The 20,152-nt window shown below is 31.9% G+C and overlaps 1 protein-coding gene across 2 annotated transcripts in view; it reads right to left on the reverse strand.

The window, feature by feature from the left end:
- LOC113393618 (ubiquitin-like protein 3) overlaps positions 1-20,152 on the reverse strand; it is a 150,938-nt gene that overhangs the window by 130,363 nt on the left and 423 nt on the right. The gene's annotated exons all lie outside the window — the stretch shown is intronic.

Here is a 20,152-nt window from a genome sequence, read left to right on the forward strand (position 1 = left end):
TTTTATATTTTTTATAATGTAAGCACATTTAGTAAAGAAACGCGAGGTAATTTCTGACACCTGAGGCAATAGAATGACGTTGCCTTCGTAACTTAGTAAAAAAGACAGTAACATAGTTCCTTGAACCCCGAGCGGGGCTTTTATCTGCAAGCGCATCTCCCTCGGATAGATTGGCTGAGCGTGAATCAGCACGATTCAGACCATTAACATAATCCCGCCAACTAAAATCAAAGATCCCCTCAATGAAACCACCCTCGTTTCCATTTAAAGCGTAACCTCAGCACCTTAGGAATTAGGTATAGGTATACATTTCACATGGTTCGATTTGAGAGTCGCGCGTTACACGAGACGCCAGGAGATGAATAAAATAAAATAAATAAAAATGTAATAAAACAAATATATTATTCTAACCATTATAATATTTATATAACAATATACGTGTCACGCACACACGAGGCAGTGGGAACTGGCGGCATGGACATGTAGTCTGTTCACGTTGAAGAAGGAATAAAGAAAAATATACTTTAGATTTACGTATAACACGCGATTTTCTAATAGCTCAGCTAGATTGTGCACTACTTAGAGTTCCTGACTAATATATCTTTATTAATAATACAACACTATACCATTATTAATTCCGAAGTTACGATAACAGTTTGGTCGACATTCAAAACGCCATTTCTTTCGAAAATCCATAACCGAATGACATAGATTACTCAAGCTCTCGGCCAATGATATCGCGTGTTGTTTATTTTACTTTTGTCCTCTTATGGTTGGAATAGACCATAGACATAGGATAGCGTTATGTCGTTTGCTGTCACGGCATATGAATCGTTTTTACAAGGCGCACCAATATATGTTTCACAACAAACAATTATAGTACAAAAATAACACAATATAGACTATAATGAATGATAATTACTTACTTTGATTATGAATATGTTTTTTGTATACTATTGTTCTCAACTGTTACTGGTGATGATGCATACCGAAGTAATCGATGCGATCGTATGATGAATGAAGCAATTCTAGGTACTCTGCACTGTTGACATAACTTCTATGAATTCAATCAATGAATACAAAATGTTCTGACATGTATGTATTACCAGATCTTGCCTGTTCGATTCAATTAGCGAATCCATTGCTACTGGAGTATCGCATTTTAGAATCTAACTAAATTAATTATGGAGTCATAACAGTTACAAAGTGGTCATATAAAAAAAAGATAAATTACGTTTTTTGACAACTTCTTACGACTGACATAATACGTATAAAATACTAAGTTATTTTTATTTTATACATAGAATTCGAGACATTTTGCTATGACTTATAATGTATGAGATCTTTTATATATATATCTCGTAGATTTGCCGGCCTCGCGATAATTAATTACCTGTATTTTGTAAGTAAAAATAATAATGACCAGACCAATATCAGTCGCGGCGACGATTCTCATGGTGGACTAACTACTCGGGACTTATCATAGTGCACAGGTGCACATTTTATTCCCTCACTCGAATAATCTGATGGGACGGCGACTCCGACACGACGAGAAAAGAGTTCAAGCGTAGTAACAACGAGTTTTATGTGCTATTCGAAGCACAAGAGTGTAGACACTTCTAACTCGATGTCGGGCTGCTACTGGGAATTTTTCGATTAAAATACCCAATAACATTTACTAGCCACTATCGAGGCAGTGCTTACTTATTTCATATAATGATTATCATCATAGTCAATATCAGTCCAATGCTGAACTAAGGCCATTCCCTGAGTTCGAACTTCAGATCTCATACTCATACATTCCCTGTCCGCCTTACAAAAGTATTAAATATAATTATGAAACAAAGCTGTTATATCTTTAATCACGTAAGATCACATATTTGATATTTAAAAAAAATAAGTTATTTTGTGTAAATGAGTAGTTCAACTTTAAAATGTAATTATTATTTATTTAAATTAATATTAAATGTATATGTGTGTTTCAAAATAGCTGATAATATAATTATATTATCTTGAACAATACTGTAAGGAGTTATAAGTTTCATGTGTATATAAATGTACCTATTTCATTTTGGAATTAGATTTTATCATTCCATTCACCTCAACTACGAAACACGATACGCCTGCTTGTATTAAAGGTTAATGACGCTTTTCGTCTTTGTGAAATGTTTTTCATTTAAATTTTCATAATGCTATTTTATACTTATATTTATATACACTATATTGTAGCATCAAATATTTTACAATTATTTATTTTCTTGGTTTTAATAAGACAGAAAATATTGATGCGATATTTTAATATTCTTTTTAAAACTCGTTCTACCTACGTTACTACAAAATACCAAATTGTTTGAAATTATAAATATAATATTTATGATCTATATATACCCAGACAGTACTTGGTAAACAAATTTTCTCTCGGTTTCGCCATTTCTGCATAATTCACAGAGCATTTTCTTCCACAGTAGACGTCATTTCTAATTTAAGTTTAACGAAGAGATGGTCCGTACAAAGGAAGATAATTCCATTCAAGTCTCGGAGGTACCTTGATGTTTAATTGGCTTTAGCAAACCGCGGATTCGGGACTAACAACTTTACAGGAGCGATGACTTATATTGAATCAATTATATTTTACGAAAAACTTTCAAAGGAATAATTACAAAGAGACTTTTATTAATTTCACATTACTTATTAAAAATCGTTTAAACGATTTATATTTAACAGCTTTTAATAAACATAAAACATATGTGTTTACAATAGATACACATAAACAAGGATAATTGGTAAAATCAAAATATAAATTGATGTGCAGTATCCATATTGCTTACATCAGAAAGATTTACGTTTACCTGAAAGCGATTCATTTCATAACGTTTTAAATACCAAACAAATTAATCTTAGACAAATATTTCAAAGAACAATGCTATCTCTACAAAGGTAAAGTTACAGTTAGTTACTTTAATAAATCTAAACATACAAAAGCTCATATCTGTGCGCCTTTAGGTTTAAATCCTAAAAGAATAGAGGCACCTGATTTAATGCCCCCCGTCGGCGATAACGGGAAACAAGGTTCGCTACCAGCTCCATAAAACTACCCGCATTTTATCGAAGATGGCTATCGCTCCGCATCTCGGCCGCAGTCTTACACCGTCAGCAGTGTGCGCCGGACGCGAATTATGTAGCCATTACGCCTGAGGGACGATGCAGGGAAAATCTGATAAAATTCCGTTGAGCCATTATTCGATTCTATTTGCAGTCTACCTTATATTTATTATATTTCTCTACTTAGTTTATGCGTTATTATTGTTTAATATTGTTTAGCTTATGCAGTAGGATAAGGATAATTGAAGTATTAAAATCCGTTTCAATATATTAATAAGGCATTCTATTAATGTAATTCTTGGTTGACTTTTTGTTTCTATACATACATATATGTATGTATTTCGTTTTACTAGTATAGTATTACTAAGTAAAGCCAGTGGTTGGTGTGCGTGAGTCCTAACTGAAAATTACTGGTTTAAATCCGTGCAAATACTATTAGCTTTCCATGTAAAATTACAGCGTTATTTTCTTTGAATTAAAATAAGTGTCAAAAGCACTTATTACCATTATTCTTTCAAATTATCGTTGAAGTATGGATTCACTATAATGTTTAAGTTGTATTGTATTTTAATGAATATTTTTGAGTATAACCTCATCAGACTATAGGCTTTGCTATTGTTCGCCAGAAACTAAAACGCGTCCAAACTATTTTTTTATATACTCCTACGCAATAAATTTATTTAACTTCGAATAAAACATACAACATGAAAGCAAACATACATACATACACATATAAACTACAATAATCAGAAAATCTATGTGAATCCTATTAATAGTTTTTGCGTGAATCCGTTTAATACAACGACTTACTTGGTCGTTGGCTTTGTATAAACCCGTCTGGGTATATTTAACACGCACTGCGTATTCTACTGTCAAACAGCAATACTTAATAACATTGTCGGTTTTAAAGATGAATAAAAGAGTGTAAATACAGACGTAAGGTATGTACTGGGATCTTAGTTCCTATGGTTGGTGGCGCATTGACGATTGAAGGGGTCAATATTTCAGTAGCATTGCCTATCAGCAGTGGTTATTTCTGATCTCCAAGTGGCTCATTTGATAATAATCATTCACAGTATCAGTTATAAAATAAATGTGACATAAATACTGTATTTATTTCCCCAGTCTTATAACGCGATGGTATATTAAATCCGACTCCTCAGAAACCAGACAGTCTGAGGATTTCGCTACTGTATTTTTGGATAACCCATAATAATTTAATTGGACTGACCTGGGGTTCTTTTCCAGACCCCCGCGGCTTACAAGACATCAAAAGCATTAAACTATAAGTATAATAACTCCCATGTACAATTATATACTTATAACTGTAAATAAGAAAAGCATATAAACCCAATGATAAGATGCATTAACAAATGCAAGCCGCCGATGTAAATAAAATTGCATAAGACTAAACACAGAACGAGACAGTCTAGTTATAAAGGATTATTGTCCCAGCTCTTGAAAATGCACCCTCGCCGAAGCAGAGGGTACGTCAATACTGACCTTGTGGCTTTAGGAATAAAGAAGAGAATGTGGTAAGGATTGAATAACGACGACATACATTGAAAAAGGGCGAGAACCCCTTGGTATCGCTGGGGATTATTGGTATATCTCTTTACAAAGCGTTAGGTTTCCTGATAAGCTGCCATAATCTTTACGACTCTTTTTGTTTATACTGTTAAAGGGCATGTTAAAATTTTGTATCTTATCAAATCTATTCACTTACATGTCCATCGAATTTTTGAAATAATCCAGTGTAGTTGGTCCAGTGAGACAGGAGCTTTATTGCTATTCTTTCGCGATATAAAAAAAAAATAATAATCGAAAATCATTACTCACAACTTTGTAAAAAAATCTGTTACCGTTTCTCTTTAAACTGGTTTAGAGTTTGGGTCCTTGATGTACACGAGTATTGATTTAAGTTTCACCGCTCGTAATGCCTCGTGTAAAACTTCGAAAATTGGACATTTTAGTAACGGTAATCTGGTACGTTAAATTATTTAGGTAGTGCCCCCGGTTTTCCGATGAGTCACAGGGACAGACAAATGACTTCGCATGACGCGCGTGAGCCCCTGTCAATTAGTTACATGTCCGATTTTATGCTTAGATGATTATTTGAGGGTAGATTTCTACTTTGTACGTACACGCTCCGTTTGTAATTCAATTTCAATTAAATCTAATAAATAATCTACATGTCTCTCTTTTAGATTTAACGAATTGAATGCGTAAGTAAAAACACTTCAACTAGCTGTAATAATATAACACAATGACGTAAAGAATACTATACAGACAAGAAAGATACCGGATCTTAATTAAATTTTGTTTATAAAAATACTATTTAAAACCAGAAATCACAATACCCGTCTATGGTAATATAAAGATTGACGTTATTTGCAGCAGGAAGTTGGGTAAATATTTACGACATTATCAAAGTCGCGAGTCGGATACACAGATGGCTCGCAGGGAGTAAGATCTTAACCTAAAACAATGTGATAAGGAAGGCTGTGGATGATGTTTTTCTTTAATAATTTTATAGCTCTAATATTTATCTCAGGAAAAACCGCGCGGTGCACCCATTACATTATACATCAAGCTGTCTCTGTCGTTTTTTGTTTTTCTTTTATGGTATTTTTATTACGTTGCGGTCATTTATGTAACTCAAAACATTCTGCTCCGTAAGAATAACTAATTATCCGGTGATAACGTAAGACGTACAAAGTTAAACTGCTGAGTCATTCGATATACACATATATCGTTTAGAAAATATAAAAACAGTTCTGTCGTTTGTTACGAAACGTTTTATTAAATTTTTAACGGGAATGAACGTCTATTCGATTTTTATTCATAAGCGACAACAACGCCTCAGTAAGTCGTAATTCCGTTAGATTTTTTGTCTTGTAAATGTAGTTCATGAACCAGTTGTGTAGATTCGGTCCAAGGCTAGGTAAACTCAAAAGACTTAGACTCAATGTCGTATCAGCTTTACCTTTGTTATCGTAAAAAATTCTAAATCTCTGGTTTTGAAACGAGAGATAAAAAAATGAAGTGAAAATATCTATTCTGTCAAGTAATTTACGGAGAAATGGTGTGAGGAAAGGCATTGGCCGCCTCTAATCGTAAGACGGTCATCTATCTTTGATCATAGTCTACTGTTCTTTGTAATTCAAATAAATAAATCTTAATATGAAAAATAACTTAATCGATACGTAATTCAACGTTACAATGTTACAGTAAATACTTTATCATACTCGCCAATCTCGAATATCGATTTTTAAGAAAGGTCAAAGGTTTAAGGTTAAATATCCTAAGCAATGATCAAAACTACATTGTATAGTTTTGTACAAAAATGCGCAAAACATATTTACACGTTCGTGCAGTATTACGAGGGGTGGGTGTAAACTAACAAGGGTGCAATATTCTTATTAACGGCCTGTCAAAAACGTTACCCTCTAATCCTGAGTTATGTATTCTCTAACGCAATCGAATATTGAACACATTTGTTACATAACTAGGATGTCATTATAGATATTGTCAAATAATAAATTCATAAGAAGAGCCATCTTGACTTTTGATATAATACACCGTTTCGTAATCTATTGATGGTAAATAATTATTATTATATAACTCGTTAATCCCAGTAGGTCAGTCCTATTTGAAAATATATTTTTATGTTTAATAGACTATTTATTGAGATATATTTTTGACTTTATCACGATTCGGGGGCGGAGCAGAAACGCGGGTTATACTGCGCGCTGCAACCAGTAGCAGATATACTTTACCTGCAATTTAACCAGATAAAAGGGCCTCTACAATTCATTATGAGTTAATAAAGAGCTAATGTAACAAAAGTGTCAACCGAAAAGACTGGAACATTCAATATTACGAAGAGCAACTAAGATTTGTACATTATTGCAATTGATATCAATCCAGAGGTACAGTACAGCAGAATTTATAGACAGAACTATTTAATTTACATAGATATCACTCATATTCTCCGTCAAATGGTAGTCTTTGGGTAAGGATAATCACTGTAAAAGCATCGCCAATCGTATCACTGTAGCAACTAAATTGTTTAGACACGCCATGAATTCACAAATATGTACATACATATAATTGGCAAATACTTTCAAATCTTTTATCAGTTTATACATTTCATTATCTTGTTTTTAAATCGGTTTAACTATATTGAAAGTATGAAAACATTACGGTTATAAAAACGACGTTTCTTAATTATTGCTTTCGCACATAAAAGTCCAAGCTTATGAAAATGTGAAAAGTTTATTATTTAGTAGTAAGTAGTTTTATGTCACATGGTAATAACTAGTACTGAGTATTTTTTAATAAAATAAAGATTATAAAAATGATATTATTTCAAACATTTAATTGTGATAATATCTGAATAGCAATGTGTGTATAACACACACAAGGACATATCCAGATTATCATTGATCTACAAAATATCGGATAAACGATTTCCAGTAAGATTTTCTATTTGTTTCAAAAATACCAATCTTTACATAGTATTCAACAAAGCTTCCGCCGTCTGGACGCTTACCTATTTTAAAACTTTTTTTTTATTTAAACTAACCAGATATTAACAAGAATTTTCCTTTTTATGTTCGTTCTTCAATCTAAAAGTTGTAAATAGAGCCTTATTTTAGGCCGGGATTCTGTAGATAGTAATAATGTAGCAATGCATTAACATATTTTTAATGAACTGCATGACATAAACATACAATTAGACATAACTTATATACATGACAAGCTACAGATGCTAGTAGAAATCGCTAATCTTGATCGAAGATGGCGAGTTCGAAGCCAGACAAACACTAGTGAATTTAAAAAGATTACGGCGATATCTTAGTATTCTGAAAGGTATATCAATATGAACCTTACGTACCAGGTTAAGGTAATTGATGTAGTTATTAAAAATAATGTATAAGAACTGTCTAGTAGTTTCCTTCGAGACAAAGTCATGATATGAAACATACCAATTTTCTTTCATGTATGATGAGAGATGGTGGGATTCGATTATTAAATGATATGTATGAGTGTCTTAAACACGTTTTCTGCAGTCATTCCGTTCATTGTGTTTTGTAAGGATTCCAGACTATGGAGAACTGTTTCAAGCTATTACTTTTTCAAATGACATGAGAAAAATCTAACTTAGTTTGTAACTTATTAGTATTCGAGACGTTTGATCACGTCTTACATTATGAAAAACCTAGAAGTTTCCAATAAAAGCGTTACGAAATGTTTTAAAGTTTCCGAAATGAAACACCTAAAGGAAAAGGGTTATTTTACTTTAGAAAAGTTAGAGGAAATTCTAACGGAGCGAAAGTCGAAATAAAGAAAGTTTTATAACAAAGAAAATGTTGTAAGTTCGGTAGACATCCCAATGACTTAGTATGTTAAAGTTACGAATAATTTCTAGAAATTACCAAAAATCTATACGTAATTTAGAAAATGAACTATATATTATTTACATCTTATGTAATAATAATTCTTATCGCTATTGTGGACAAAACAGAAGTAATTAGCTCCTGTTATTATCAATAATTGCATAGATCAAGTGCAATGTCAAGGTATACGAAATAATCGTACTTTGATTAAATAAACAAGGAACATAACTTTAAAAAACGCTAAATATTTTGCGAATAATAGGATTTTATGTGCCTTTTAAGATCTGATGATAATAATGTTCTACTGATCGATTCGGTAGATTAGCCATAGTGTACATGTGCATACTCAGTCTAAAAATATTTCCATGGAACAAAAACGACACAACTGGTTTTAACAGAAAACCTTTCATCACTTTTATTTTTTCCTGTCTTGTTTAATAGGGCGGATCTACGCCCTTATGAACAAGACAGGAAACAAACAAAGCAGTTAATCCACTATCTTTTATGTAAATATTACGACCAGACATAATACCTAAAAGAATCAACCGAATTTTCTTCCAAGTGCTTAACATATTACATCACGATCTGTCTCAGTGGAAAAAGTAGCCAATTTATTGTGTTTCCGCAGCCGAGGCGGATGCGGGAGGTTTACTCGACCACCCCTCTCGAGGGAGGCACTCGGCACTCATTCCGCGGGAGGTTTCCCTTAGCAAACACTTTAATATAGCACCGTGCAATTCGTCCGTCTATTTCCGACGAGAAAAGGATCTGAACAAATACGAACATTTGAAGAAACGCTTCACAACTCTCCTGCATCGGACTTGGGGAAGTCATTGCGTTGTGAAAAAATACAGATAGTTCAGACTTTAAATTGTAAAACGCTCACACTATGTCGACCATATACATATGTGTATAAATAATCATACGCTATATTATGATAGAAGAAGGCAGGTGGAAAAATCTGTTATATATGTTGTCATATGGTCATTTCGTTTATATACTTATAGTTACTGAAATTCATTTACACCTCAAATTGCATCGTCGATGTGACGAAGATTTGAATGACATCCAAGATGTTATATACCTTGATTCTGTAATTAGTTGCGCGCTCACCCTTCAAACCGAAGGGCCCGCACAAAAACTTACCAACGAGTGAGCTCTGATTCTATTGGCGCGATGACGTTACAAGCATTTTTAAAACATTAATTAAAATACCACAACATAAAAACCCTAAGCTATAATGAATGGTTCATTAAATTTTACGTATTACATTTACACTGAAAGTGTTATGCAGACTTTTCCTACTTCAATTGGAATAGGCTATAAGCTAGTAAATATGTCATTATCGGTATCGGCGTTATAATAATTGAAATAACATAAATACCATCTGTCGTTACAATGTATTGTATCGTAATGTGAATGCCCTCAATCAATGGCTGAGGCGAGGCTGTACCATCGCTCAGTGACCGCCCACGTCTTGTCACTCACCTGTACTTTATTCTTTGTGAAAGTACTATCAATAGAGACTACGATTTCTTAGTAATGAATCTTGCATAAAAGGCAACCGTTGAATCAACTATTTTCTTGCTCTCTTCTTCTTTTACTGACATCTAATGAGATACTTTTGAGAATACATAATATAGTACGGCTTAATTTTTTATAAGACTTTTTAATATAAAAAAATTATGAGACTTCGTGCAAACTTCAATCAATAACATTTATGTATTAGATACGGCAAAGTGTTCGTTGTAAATTTTACAGTACGAACTTTCACAGTTAACAATAATGTATCCATGATTTATGAAAAACATTGTAATTCGTATAAAAATTTTTTATTTCGTACTAATGTTTTGTTACAAAAAAACATTATAACTTTTGGTTTCATAAATATTGTTCAGGAGGTGACCAGTCAAACAATGCTGCGCCTTCTTCTTGCGTGTATCAACTCAATGATGACAGAAAGAGAGAAAGTATTTAATTAAACACTCGCTTACAATGTTTAAGGCCTTTAAGTATTATGTATTCTGTAGATGTGTAAAAAAGACAAGCAACTTTTTTAATACGAAACACTAACTGTTCCAAGAGTCTGGATTCTCTTTCCCATTAAGTCGTATTTTCTATGCCCATTTTAATATTGCGCAATTTCATGTCCAATTAGGATCGGGATTTAGTGACTATGAGGTAACAAGCAGACAACGCGTTAGTTTAAATTTATAATATTAGAATACATAATATTATGCTATATACCTACGATATTTATTACATTACATTAGCGGCCTGTATTTTCTACTGCTGGGCTAAGGCCTCCCTCTCCCTTTGAGGATAAGGTTTGGAGCATATTCCACCACGCTGCTCCAATGCTGGTTGGTGGAATACACATGTGGCAGAATTTCGTTGAAATTAGACACATGCAGGTTTCCTCACATTGTTTCCCTTCACGGCCGAGCACGAGATGAATTATAAACACAAATTAAGCACATGAACTTCAGTGATGCTTGCCTGGGTTTGAACCCAAAATCATCGCTTAAGATGCACGCGTTCTAACCACTCGGCCATATCGGCTCCTACAATATTTATTTACATATTATTTAAGTTTCAAAATAATATAATCTAAATGTTCCCTTATTAAGTTCATAATATTTTGTAGACATAATGGTTTCTGATTCTGATGAACTTGGTTACAGAAAGAGGGAACGAGGCAAATAACAGTATATCTCCGTTATGCGCATTATCACGTAGAGATTGTCGCATTAAGAACTGTTATCCACGTCGTCACGTCACAGATGTTGAAAAGAGTTCCTTTTATAACAAAAAAAAAACGGAATTGAATTGATAGATGTTTTAAAATAAAAAGAAGTACATACTATAATTTGATATAGATTTTGTGTTTGAAAACTAATTCAACTTCAATTTTTATTAAAAAAAATCCACTATTAAAATCAATTTATCGCAATTAGTGCTTAATTAATTAAAATCTAATCAATGAAATACACCGAAGAAATTAAATAGCACTGATTCATAAATAATTGAAATCAATACGGACGTAATTTGTCACCGTCGATTCACGTCAAATTCAGCGCTCGAGCCATTCATAGTAACTAACAAAGCCTTCTAAAATCAATACACACATCTTTATAGACCGAATACTCGACACCACAAAAAAAAAGAACATGTACATTAACCGGAAGCATGTACGTAATCAACGCAATGTTTTCACTTATGTAAATTAGCGCGCTAAAAAGAATTATATATTAGAAACTTCATTAGCGCTGCATCATTCGCGAAACCTTGCTCAAAATACACTATATCTTTCTGTCTAGGCTCGCACGGGCAGAGTAAGGGTTTCCATGAAACATTTACATCGTAATATTAACTTTATGGATGTACGCGGCGCACGCCAGTAAAACTCTCAGTTTACACGATTTATTTCGAACATCTTCAACAGTCATCAACATATTTCAGCCAATCACAGAAATCCTTAATGAATTACATACTTAAATATAACTTATGAATAACTCCGTCAATTGATGAAAACCGTATTAATAAAATTCATTTGATAGTTTTGAATTTATCGCGTACGAACAGAGAGACAGATTCGATATGGTATATATTGTAATATGTAGTATTTATAGTAAAGAAAAAAATAATATCAATTTTATATCTACCTAGTAAGTAAATAAATATCATTCAGATTAAGTGTAAAGGAACGAAGACATTTAAGTGATCAATCCAAGCGAGGTAACAATCTCACCACAAGATGTACGCTTATTCGAGTAACCAAATAGAACAAATCCTCGTAATTTTATTACTATCGGTTACACTGAATAAAGACATCGTAAAAATTATATTGATTTATGTTACTTACTTATATCAGTCTTAGTAGGTAGTAACTTGTTAGGTAGGACGTAATACTCATTTATTTTCTGTCATTGTTATACAAAATTCCACCTTTAGACATAAAAAAAACAATATTTTTGATAATTCCGTCCAGCCTCGACACGATTGCTATATATTAATCTACCATTACGTACATACACACAACAATGGTTGTGATCTGGAGCAACGTACAAGAGCTATTTGGCGCAGCGCTTTATTAATATGACTTGAAGAATGTTCTTGGCATTTCCTATTTCTAGTGACTTTACAACCACAGAGAAAACCTATTTGTGTAATAATAAAAAAGGCTAACAAGATGAAATATATCCTAGTATAAAATGCGATTACAAACTTTGAATAAAATATATTTTTTGAAATGCAGTGGATAGGACAGGTGTAGAGGGGAGATGATGTCCTTCCCTAGTAGTAGACTATGTTTGTTTTTTTGAACGCGCTATCAGGATCATTCAGTCTAATAAAAGTATATTTTCGAAACGAAGTTCTTTCACGCAGACATCAGACACTTAAGGAAAAAGCGTTAGGCCCCCTCCAGGCGACCTTGCCCTCTCTATCTCTTTCTGTGTCTCTTTCGGTTGTATGAGTTTTTTTCTTGTGATTGTTTTTATTGACGCGGATTTTTTAATAACAATTTTAATTCTTGTCATAGAATTTTTCTCAAGCGTTATTTGTTTCATTGTGTCTATCATTGAATTCATAATATATATATATAGCGAAAGCAACGTTCCTACCGGGTGTCCCTCTCTTTTTTGTGCATAAGATAGCTCAATGACGTCACCTACGACCCACTGATATAGAGCAGTTATTCTCAACGCGGGTGAATCCGCGCAGCGCAGCTTGTTTCTAACTAAATACAAAATCTAAGTACATTTATAAAGAACCATTAGAACCGAATACACGCTTCCGCCTAAATGCACGAAATAAGCGACAAATTAAATAAGGGCCCACATTGAATAAGGGCGTTTCTTTGAGTACACGAAGAATTCAACAGAAATGATTTATCTTTGCGATCTTAATCCATTAAAGCAGAGTAAACATCATTAACATAGTTGTTTGTAGTTCACTTAGTTGGTATATCAATTACTTATTTAATAGTAAAGATAATTAATATATATAAATATTCTGTTAAATATAATGATTATTCTCATTTTATTGACGTATAAATTAAGCCTAAAATAGAAACTAATTACAATTAGTTTCAGACACACATCGAGAACCTTCTAGATTCCAACATTTTCAAAATAGGCGCAATCTAAGTCTGACCTGAAGTAAGACTCTCGAAACCATCGCGTATATATATATAACAGAAAAACATATAATCAACTAATTACTTTTCCTTTATAAAGTAGGCAATAGAATTTAGCATAGATGGCCCACCCATACCCATACATAGACACTGGAATCAAATTAGTTTTAGAAGTACTTTTAATTATAATAATAATTTTGACTCGCCGTTTTGCAGTATTTAATTAAATGTTAAGAATCTACCGAGAAAAAACGACAAGAAACGCAGTAGCTGTTTTCCATTTGAAATACAAAGTTATGCCGATAAAATATAATTAAACTCTGACACTGTCAGAAATATTAACGTCCCCTTTATTCGCCAATGCGCCACTAACCTTGGGAACTGACTTGTTATGTCCCTTGTGCTTAGTTACACTGTAATATTGTAATAATACTTTATTGTAATCACGCAATGTGCGTACATATATGCATACCAAGTACTTGATGCGTGCACTTCTTATATTTATTCCTAAATAGATTCATCTGCGCAGTGACTCGTGACTAATGTCTGACCGGTCAACTAAGATACGCGAGTATTGTAATTAACCTACAAGTGTTTACCGTTTTAATTAATACTGTGTATTCGCTATCGAAAAACAATACATTGTTTCCTTGTTCTGGGCGTGTTAAATTAAATTATTATTGATTACATTTACACAACCGATATTTTTATATACATCGTAACCATTTAATAATTAACAGTTGTCATTTTCACGTACGATGTTATTATTATTAATTTTAATAATAAAATAAATAAAGCTAGGTAAAACTTAATTTAGGTTAAAACGATCAGCATAAACAGAGAGAGGGTGACCGCAGCAAGGTTGTTAACGTGTTGAAACGCCATTAGGTTATATAATATATGAATCAATTCTTAGACCCATCCCATTACACAAGATCATTAACCTCGATACGGGTTTCGTCTTATTACAGACTAATTGACAAACATTTGCAGATTATGTTACTATAATTAAATCCATTAGTTCAGAACAAAAGAGCTAATCAGATGTCAAAAATATTAGTTTAGTATTATAACAAAGAACCCAACATACAATATTTTAAGTAGGTATTATTTAATTACGTATTTCATAGAAGCAGTCTTTTTGACTAAATTGATTACGCTCATATTAATTTTTATTGCTATTTATTAAATATAATTAATATACCAATATATATATATATATAAATTCATTATCACAAGAATGCCCACGTTAAACATATATGTAAGTATTCAAATAATTCATAAACATCATTAAAGTATGTACATATTATAAATATTTAAAACAACTAAATTAGAATACAATTCTCTAAAAATCTTGTTAATAAGTTTTTAAAACATTCCGAGTATTCTTGGAACACATTTTATTACGATCACATAATTCGAAAATTTTAACTATAAATCTGTTGCAAATTCCTTGACCTGAATAAAAAATGTGCTAACGTATTAATTTTAATAATTACTGAAGGTGGAATTTATTAGACAGGTGTTACGCGAAGAATAATTGAAATCGTTATCATATACATGCAAACACATACACACATATGCGATATGGAAGTAAAAATTAGTAAGACGTCAGTCAACGATGCTTAAACGACTATAGTTAAACATGTATGAAAATATTATCAACATTTTCGCATTGAATTGATGTTTAATAATATAAGGATAATTCAGAAAGTGTAAAAAAACAAAAAACTATTTTAATGGGGACATCCTTCTGGGAAATTTGGTCCACAGTCGTTGTCAACCAAACGTATAGGAATTTCTTAAAGTGCACAAAAATCTTATCAATCTGTATTTTCTGTCACACTTACTGTGTGGCACAGGAATTATGTGATCGGATATAAATTCGAGACAAATAAAGAGAGATCACACACAGCACTAACGCCTTATTGTTTTCTATAACATGGAAGTGTAATATAGAGAATTTCTTAACAGACAACTTATTTTATCATCTTTGTTCCAACCCGACACCAAAAGCGAGACCTCTCAGGATCGGCAGTAGACTTACATCCGTTATATAGTTTTGAGTGTGTAAAGGAGCCGATTTAAAATGAATACTGTGTATGTATAATTATAATAAAATATCACATTTAGGCCGGTTAGTAAATTTAATATTAATCTCTTGTTTCATTATACGTAACAAGAATAATTTATTACGATTCATTCATTTTAATATGAAAGAAAATTATAGTATTATAAAAAAGATACATTAATATATAACTTATTATAATTTATTTATTTTTGTTTTATACATTGAATTTCAATATTAAAACATAGACCTTGGTGCGATTTGTGTGATAAAATTTTCTATTTAGTAAAATGCTTTATAAGGTTTTATTCATATTAAGAAGGCTAGTGAGTGAATAGGCCACCTGATGATATTACTTGTCCCTAATGTATTACACTAGTTAGTGATTTGTAGGGTTAGAGCACCCTTTAAACCGGACCATAACAGGACAAAATACCTATTGATGTTTGGTGGTATGATTAATTATTGATAAATGGGAATACCTCCCACCTCTTTTATAGATATAAGACTTGTGGATTTTTGATCCAGTTTTTTTTATATTTATGAAATTCTTAATTCCAGCGATTTGCAAGTGTCGATGGTTTACCTGCTCTGGAGTAATCCTGATGATGACTGATGGTATTTTCTAAAAACATAGATAGATTGCAGGAGCCTACATGGTTTGGCTTTGAGTTATCAGCCCCGTTTGGAAAACAAGAATTGTTGTCGCAAATACAGATAAAAAGCAAGCGACGTTCGCCTTTGCCTTTAATTCTAGATTATCTTTAGTAATAATACAAACGAAGTATCTCACTCTATTTCTCTGTCTATTAATGTCTTTTACGTCTAAACCACAACCCAATATGATATGAAATTATTTTGAGAATGATATTATATTAAAGCCACGTGAAGTTGAAACATTTGGACTTTAAAGTAATAGGGCAAATGTATATAATATAAAAGATTTAATATCCCATCACCGTCCTCACCAGACATTAGGTGGTTAATTCAACGATCAGAAAGTCGAGGGCTCGACGCAACGGGGAAACGCTGCTAGCATTCTTGCCACCATTCCACGAGGTCACGGTTTGTACAGAAGATATTTTTAATACCTGTATATTATAATAAATTTAATCTCTGCTGAAAGCAGTATATGGCTATATATATAAATATAGTATATATTTTCTTTAAATATTTTGTAGTTAAATTAACAACAAGCTTAAAACATAACATTTCATAATCGATTACTCGGTAATCGTTTTCGATTTCTGCGTAACTTCGTAACGGTCTAGACATAAATTATATTCGTTTATATTAATATTTCTCAAAGTCTGAAGTTAATATAATTATTCCACTTCACGTAAAGACTAAATTTATGTCTATATATTATTTGTTGTTGTAATAAATTGAATATCGGATACCTATGAACTATTTCAAGAGATCAGGTCTGAGGTTTATCATGTCAACTAGTTTTTAACGCGAAATTTTCGTATGATGCTATAATTTGTAGAAATGTATATATGAAAATAGTTGTCGCTCGCGGCTTTGCTCGCGTTTTAAGGGTTGGTGTTCAGACTTATGTCCTGTCTTGAAGTTCAAACTTGTTTTATACCAAATTTCATCAAATTCGGTTGAGTGGTTTGGCCGTGAAAGAGATACAGGCAGACACTTACTTTCGCATTTATAATATTAGTAAAGAAGTATAGATATACTGAAATAAATATTATAAATATTATAATTCTCGTTTCGTTTCTTTTGCTTCTTACAAATCGTTCAATACTTTGGATGATCCGTATTTATAAAATTATGATTATGATAATTTGGTTTATAATACGCTTTCTATGTTACACGATGTTATTTACTTAAATTGGTTATTGTACCTTTTTAGAGGTTAATAGTTTATAGCACGTGTATTAGTATTAATTGAGGATATAATAGTTACAATTAGTTTAACTGTGTATATAAGATAAAACAGTACGTATAATTGTGCGTCTAAAACATTTTTTTTCGTATAAATTTACTAACCACCTGGTCTATCATTATAAATAATATCTCTGGACGACATATGACTGCACGTAATATGTTTTGATCAATCAGTAATCCCTAACCAAACGGTCCTCCCAACGCCCTTTATCGCCGTGATAACATCGTACACGCCAGCGACAAAAAAATCTGTAAGCATCAAAGTATTGTTCGATTTTTAATATATATTTGCCAATAATATCAATCTATGGTTAACGAGTTAGCTGGTTTTATTAAAGGTATTACTATGTCATTATAATTTCGAACTATTATGAAGAAGTCAAAGAATTTTTCTTCGTATTTTATCTATACCTACATTATTCATTTTATTGACATTGTATATATTTTTTTAATGAAATATATACAATATCTTCAGGATATCAGGATATTTTTTTATGAAATTTACAATTATTGCATTAATGAATTCTATGTACTCTCGCCTCGCCGGTGAACATATCTTTGAATCGATGATGAAACTATAACCGATTTGCCTAGACGGGTCACATCAGCAGCATGCAATCCGAGAGATGGGCAGCCATCGTCACAAATTGGGTCTAAAACGTCGAGGTTAACCTATGACGCGGTGGCGCGATGACCTCGATGCCTTCATCAGAGAGATTGGATTGAGGCGGCTAGGGACCGAGATCGAAGGAAACGACTTTGCCTAGCTGTGGGTCAAGATATTTCAATAGAAATTTTTATGTATCTTATGTACACTATATGAGTGGCAGTGTTTATTCTGTTTTGATTTATAAAATGTCACAAAATGTTAATAAAAAAATAAAAAACAAACATAAATTTACGTTTGTATTACTGGCAATCATAAAACAATGAGCTATTATGTTGTGTAATTTCAATAATGAGTATTTTTACGATACTTCGTAATATAAAAATTAACAATATCTAGAACCCGATTTTTAATATCGGTACGTCGGAGCGAACTCTGGTAGCTGAACATACAAACAGTTTTTATACGTTTTAATCTGACCAATATTAAATCCTCCGGTCTTTGTTCTAAGACAAGAGTTTCGCAAAATTAACGTAATTTATTAGATCACAATAAAAACGAAAATTTAATCAAACCAAAAGCTTTTCCCGTTGAAAATGAATCTATGGGTGGCAAACGCCCACGGACAATAGAAATTTACAAACTGAACGACACTGGTCTTCCATTTGAACGCACCAATGGACATTCTTTACGCCTACAACACGCGTATTTTTCGATTGATGATATCGATCGAAATAAAATCTATACAGTTTATAACCTTGAATAACTCTAGTGCCTTAGTATAATAGAATAGCCTACCGGTTACTGATAACCTCTGCTTATAATATACAGATAATATTCGATTAGGAATATTTGTAGGTATTGAACACATATAAACAAATCTAATCATGTCAGTTCCTTACATACAAATTTTGCATTACTAGTAATAAAGACAAGTTTCATATGTCTGTGAATATTTTTTCCAGTATTACCAAAAACAACTAGCTAATGTACTTGTCATAAAAAAACATGATGAAATTAAAAAAAGGTTCTCTTCTTTTCTTTAAAGCACTTAAAAAAATTATATATCAAAGATATTATAAAAATATAAAATATACAGTGAAAACAAGCTAATATTAATCAACATGGAACACTGGCTCGATACAATTTAGCCTTGGGCCCTATGAAATTAAAAAATAAACTCAGATACCGACAGTAATGATACTCATGTACATTATTATGACTTAAAATCTTGTGTACAAATAATGTGGACTTAGTCCAAGTCATTAGCACCATTATATGACATAAAATAACTATTAAGTAATGAATATATGCAATTAAATCATTAGTACATTTTCACTACCCATCTCCAATTTATTTTCATTATAAATTTGTCTTTATACTCTATATTGTTTCTTTTAAAGACTGGTTTATTTAAACCACTATATTTTCTATTGTGAAAAAAAAAAGAAATTACATATAAGAACTTTTTTTTTAATATCATTACATTAGCAAGCTACATGTTTTGGTATGTTGAGCCCATTTCTTGCAACTAGGTATTTGAATGAAGTATTTAATTAAGTTTTGTTAAAATTACCTACATTAATAATTATATTATTTGTGTAAGTATTTATATATAGGTACACATTGTTTAATCAATCAAAAAAATATGATTGTATTTTCAACATTTCATTGTTTCACTTAACTCATAAATAAAAAAATAAAAGGGAAATACTTCTTGAAAGGAAGCTTTCCTTTTTTTTAGAGTACAATATATGGAAACAAAGTGCTCTAAAGCATTATTTTGTCTTCAAATTGATCTCATTAGATTTTAAGTTTAGAGGTCATAATTGATTAGATATTCTATTATTATGTGATAAATATTTATTTGCCTTTTATTATTATCCACGTAGCCAAATACGAATTTTGGCTACGATCCACGCCTCAATAAG

Source organism: Vanessa tameamea, chromosome 22, assembly GCF_037043105.1.
Source record: "Vanessa tameamea isolate UH-Manoa-2023 chromosome 22, ilVanTame1 primary haplotype, whole genome shotgun sequence".
Lineage (NCBI taxonomy): Eukaryota > Metazoa > Arthropoda > Insecta > Lepidoptera > Nymphalidae > Vanessa > Vanessa tameamea.